Source organism: Pygocentrus nattereri, chromosome 5 (assembly GCF_015220715.1).
Source record: "Pygocentrus nattereri isolate fPygNat1 chromosome 5, fPygNat1.pri, whole genome shotgun sequence".
NCBI lineage: Eukaryota > Metazoa > Chordata > Actinopteri > Characiformes > Serrasalmidae > Pygocentrus > Pygocentrus nattereri.
The window spans coordinates 31,522,422-31,528,419 of NC_051215.1; the positions used below are offsets into that span (position 1 = coordinate 31,522,422).

At 39.3% G+C, this 5,998-nt stretch overlaps 1 protein-coding gene across 1 annotated transcript in view; it reads left to right on the forward strand.

Annotated features, from left to right (window-relative positions):
• The first annotated feature begins 2,991 nt into the window (after positions 1–2,991).
• desi2 (desumoylating isopeptidase 2) overlaps positions 2,992–5,998 on the forward strand; it is a 14,805-nt gene continuing 11,798 nt past the window's right edge. The window contains exon 1 of the mRNA XM_017690541.2: positions 2,992–3,015. The gene's annotated coding sequence lies outside the window, so the exon portion shown is untranslated. The remainder of the gene's footprint in view (positions 3,016–5,998) is intronic.

Sequence of the window (5,998 nt, forward strand, 5' to 3'; positions counted from 1 at the left end):
ACGCCTACGCTGGTGAGCCTGTTTCACACTAGATGTCAACAAGTATTCAGAGACCCCTTCTAATCAGTGAATAGAGCTCGTTTAAGGTAATGCAGGTGTTGAACTGCGCTCACTCAGCCTGCATAATCTGAATAGACAAGCAGTGACCAGTGGAATGGGACGCACTGCAGCCGCGCACAAGCCTAGGGCACCATGTCCGATGCCAAATGTTAGCTAGAGGGGTATGACCCCCCCCCCCCCCCTTGGAGTGATGGAGCTTCATCCAATACCTCTGGGGTGAGTTGGAGTGATACAGAACTGATCATCCAATTTCAATACCTGACCACCTCACTAATGCTCTTGAGGCTGAATGCAGTCAAATGCTCACAGCAATGTTTTAACATCTAGTTTAAAGCCTTCCTATAAGATTAGAGGCTGACACCACAGCAAAGGGGGACAAACTCTGTTTCAGAGTTTCAGGAGAATTCAGGAGAATATTAAACATTTCTGTAATAATAACTCAGTGGTTGTGATGTAAACAAAGCAATTTAGAGTGGTTTGATGTAATGAGTTCATTGTAAAGAAAATTACAGACTCAGATTTCTTTACAATGGTAGTGATAGGAAGCTATGGAGACAAATGTGTACCAAAATGAAAACAATCACTGAAGTGGAAGAACATGAAATGCATCGCACACGACATGACTTTTCCATAGTAACCTACGTGCCAAAATGAAAACCGAGAGCTCTATTACATCACATGCTACTCTGCATCAACGCATGTTGATAGCAGCTATATTGCTTTGAACCATGGATTGATCTTTTTTTGAATCTTGGCATCTTTCCTCATGTTACAGTTTAAATGCAGTTCCACATGCATTACATTTCACTGTTTTGGTTGCAATTCAATGAGACAAATACATCTGAAGTACGTCTGACTGTGACTGAGATTCTAGAAACGAAAAGTGGTTACAGGCACTGTAATTTAATATTAACTTAACCTAGAATCTTTTTGGGACAGAGACAGAATGTCTAATCTGTGAAATTACATGGCCGGTACCTATTTCATCACACTCTTTTGACTCACTCACTGAGCCTTCGATATGCCCACTCCTCTGTCCTGCAGAGACTCACATCTTGCTTATCACTTTATCACCTGCCAACTCAAATTGGACAGAATAAAATGGCAGAAAAAGCAGTTCAAAAAAATCTTCTGAATTCTTTCAGTGCCGGTTCATACACTCAGAAATTCATTATGCCACGCATTTCCATTCAGTCAAATAGAGTCAGTAAAAGCAGACTTTGTTACCACAATATAAAGTTCTTTGGATCAAAATAAACAGCTTTGATTTATTGAAATGCACTTTAATTCATTTTTGTCCATTTTACATGTGCACTCTTTAAAAAAAAGTGGTTCTTGAAGGATTCTTTAATAAACACAATGGTTCTGTATAGAACCAAAAGGGATCTTCTATTGTTACAAGCTTAACATTGTAACAGCATCAAAACCCTTTTTGGTGCTATATGGAACCCTTTTCAGAAAGGTTCTGTACAGAACCATATGCAACACATTCTCTGTCAATCTGAAGAACGATTTCACAATACAAAGAGGATTTAATCACGCAAATGGTTCTGTGAGTGTTCAAGGTTCTATATAAAACCATTGCCTTTACTAAAGAACCCTTGAAGAACCATCTGTTTTTAGCATGCAGAGTGTATTAAAACACCAGCATAAAAACTATATGCCTAGTTAACAGAAGAAAATCATGAAAATGAGTAGACGGGCTTTAACAAATGCAGTCAGTGAAACTGAGTTAGTTGTGTTGTTTTAAATGAAGTTGTTGTCAGATTAGTTTTGTTGGTGTTTGTTGGGTCAGTGTAATATTGTGGAGTAAAACTCAACATCTTTCCAGTTGGCTCCTGGGATCAACTATTTGCATATTGTTTTACTTGTTTTACTTCTTTTACTCACCCTTGTTGTGTTGCCTTTCTCCCAGCATACCTCACACATCTACCCACACTGCTGCTGAGTGTAGTTCTACAACAGCTCAGAAGCACAGCTGTTACTTGTATTATGTAGATATAACTGTAACCTATAAGAATATCACTGGTGTCAAAGGAAAACTTATTTTTTCATTTATTTATTTATTTATTTTGTTTGTTTTTTTTGCATAATTTGAAAATGCCTGTTGCTCTTTACATTGTGTGTAAATATCTTGATGAATGGACCAAAAGAAATGGCCCAAAAACTGGTTCCACTGACTTACATTAAAAGTAAAGAAGGTTTTTTTCCTTCTCCTGTAAAGTTACTATTTTAGAGATATGAGAGATTTTCTTCCGACAACAGTGATACACTTTTCTGTGGAACCACTTAACATAACATTTTCAAGCAAATCTATCATTTTATTTTTTGGTGAGACATAAAAAAATAATCAGTCCCGTTAATCACAATTTACTCAAATCACTATAGTGTTGTATTAGTGTTGAAATTTATTAATAACATATTACGCAATCAAGTATCTTAGAAGCTCCTAAACAGAATTGTGTGGAACTTCTTGACATAATATTTTTAAGTCAACCCAAAATTTGATTTATCAGTGTAGACTGAAAGCACCAACTCTGTTTAACTGAACTCAGGCTACAGTCAGATTTTACAGATACAGGTTTTAAGTTAAATCACTTTAAAAGTGATAAATCACCTCAGATATTCAGTTACTTCATTTTTTCTTTTATCATTTATTAAACTTGGTACTGCACTGATGGAGCTGATTTCTGTTCTGCTGCCGTCTGATTTAGCTGTTTGGCACAGAGAGGCCTTAAAGTTCTGCTCTTGTAGTTTACAGCGTTGACCACGTGATGGCAGTAAATAAACACGTCACGGCCTGAGTTAATTGAATGCTTTTCTCTCAGTTTCAAACGTCTCCAAGATGTTTGCCGCTGCAAGAAGAGGCTTTTCACCTTTCACTGGAGCAATCATAGAAATAATTTGCTATAATTTGCTATAATATGACTCCAAGTCCAGCATCCAAAGATCCATGTGAGTGTTAAAGCTTTTGCACTATAAATGTTTATGAAGAACAATAGTAACCTCAATCTTACAGTTGTAAGTTGCAGAATATTGGAAGGTTGGAAGGTGAGTGTATATGGAGCACTAATTTGAAACAGTGATAAGTCAAACTAAATAGTGAGTGCACACTGTCCAGCCACTTCATTAAGTACACCTAGGTTGTATATACACTCTTTGTTCATTCGATCAACTCTACTTACCATATACATTATATGCACAAAAGTATTGGGATACTTACACCTACAGGAGCTTTTATGACATCCCATTCTAGATCCATAGGTATTAATATGGAGTTGGTCCCCCCTTTGCAGCTATAACAGCTTCTACTCTTCTTGGACGTTTTTTATAAGATTTTGGTGTGTGTATGTGGGAATTTTTACCCATTCATCCTGAAAAGCATTTGTGATGGGAGAGAGGGCTTGGCTCACAATCTCTGTTCTGGTTCATCCCAAAGGTATTCAGTGGGGTTGAGGTCAGGGCTCTGTGCGGGCCAGTCAAGCTCTTCCACACCAAACTCACCCAACCATGCTTTTATGGACCTTGCTTTGTACACTTTGGCACAGTCATGCTGGAACAGAAAAGGTTCTTCCCCAAACTGTTCACACAAAGTTGGAAGCATACAATTGTCCAAAATGTCTTGGGCCCAGTCCCATTTCTTATTTTTACCCCTACCCCTTGTTTTCGAGTGTAACCCTCCTCCTTGAAACTGAGTTACAAGGGGTAGTGGTTAAAATCTTGCCCCTATGAATGTAAACATTTTATGTAAACATACGAGACAAGGTTTTCCAGCCATTTCCAATATGCCGCCTCCCGCTATGGTGATCTCACTTATGTGTCACATGACAGGACAGGTGAATCATATTCAAAACAGCCTGAAAAAATAATCAGGACGTGTTTTCCTGCTTTGTCTCCATACTATAGCAATAATGGCATATCACATTGATATTTGCCATTTATCCGAAGGAGACTGAAAAGCACGGGCGCTCGCGATTCATTCATAAATTCAGTTTTACACATCGATCAATCAAACGAGTCACAGAATAAAAAAGAGCACAAACAAAAAAGTACATCACTTCATTAACAGCTACTAGCGCTGCACTGTAGGTCCTGCCAGTCTGCAGTGACAGCAGAGCAGGTGAAAGTTCAGCTCCTCACTGCTTAAATACATTTAGAGCATCATACGCCTTAAAAGAGGGGGATGACAATTATTATCCAAGAATTCTTTGGTGATATGAAGCTGAACTTAGCTTTTTAATCGCCAAACAAAAAATGTTTGAAAAGGAAGACTGCATGGCTTGGTGCTTGATTTTATACACCTGTGGCAATACAAGAGAATAAAACACCCGAATTCAATGATTAAGAGGTGTTGCCAAATACTTTTGTAGGTGTACTTTTTAGTTGTGCAATTACAAACTGCTGTCCATCTCTTTCTCTGCATGCTTTCTTAGCAATTTTTTGCCCTGTTCGTCAATGATTAAGACCATACAGGACCACCACAAAACAGGCATTATTTAGGTAGTGGATCATTCTCACCACAATGCAGTAGCATTATGCTCGGTTGCTCGGTTTACTGTTCACAACTGAGCAGTGACACTGAGGTGTTTAAAAACTCCAGCAGCACTGCTGTGTCTAAACCACTGAATCCACCAAAAACGCCATTCATTTTTGTGACTTTAATGACTTACGGCTTTAGGGGTCTATTAGAACTCGACTGTGCAACATGATTGATTGGCAAGTTTAAAACAGCCCCATTTCCTGATTGGTTGACAGGCAAGTAGACACAGCTCTGTGTCCTGATTGGCTGCATATGGGGTGGTCCCATTCATTTCTTTTTTCTCCTATGTATAGTATGGATTGTTGATACCATTTAACTAAGATTGCTTTGGTCTGACATTGAGTAATACCAAGGATGATACGCAGGGCAGAAATCGTATTTATATCTGCAGTGAAAATCATTAAATGTGGACATTACAAAGTTTAGCTTAACGTATTGACAGCTATGATAATGTGAGGGGAAAAATGTTATGTCTTAAAAAGGAATTACCCCACCTTTTAGAGATCTGAGTCACAGAGTGAATAGAAGAACTGTAGCTTTTCTGCTACTGAAGGAGACATAGCTTTTACACAAGTTGTGGTGCTTTATTAACCAGCTGTTATTGGACACAGCCACACCATACATAAGAGTTTGCCCTAGCACCCAACATCTTCTCTTTCTCTGCCATCAGCTCTGGACTGATCTCAGTTCTTCCTGATCTATACATAGACACAGCCAGTAGACTAGCCCTGACTTCACAATAAGAGTCCTTATAGAATAAACCTGCAAATAAATGCTGTAGAATGCATACATTTCTTGAACACGCTACACTAACCCTAACCTGTACAAAGTTCTTGACCCCAGAGATCCTCTAATTGGCTCTGATGTTGAGTGTTCCTCTGTGCACTGGGCATCCATTGGCTTCATCACCCCATGGCCACCTCTGGAACTCAGCACTGCACTCTCTAGGTTTATTTGGCACCTGGTGCGTATCAAAAAGTCTATGAATAGAATGCACGTCTTGGACTTCAGCTATCCAGACCATGTGTATTGTCTTGCTCCTAACTCTCAGCATCAGCCATCCCCTCCCCGTTATCAATGCTAGCTCACTGTTCGACTTTTGGCTAGACCACTGTGACTGACAACCCACTGTTAACCAAAGCAGTGCATGGAACTCCTTCAGAGTCAATGAAAATATGGCAGAAGTCTGATATGGATGTGCAGCTGCTGATAGCACCATTTCGCTGTCCAGTGCCTTCTCCAGGGCCTCTTCCAAGTCGCATGGGTGAGCCAGCTCAGTGTAGAATTGTAGCTTATTTGGAGACCATAATGCCATGATGCACTGGTTTTCCAAGCAATGTAGCTTAGCTGCTAGAGGCTGAATAGTCTGAACCCTTTCTGTCAGCGAAACCTTTTGCT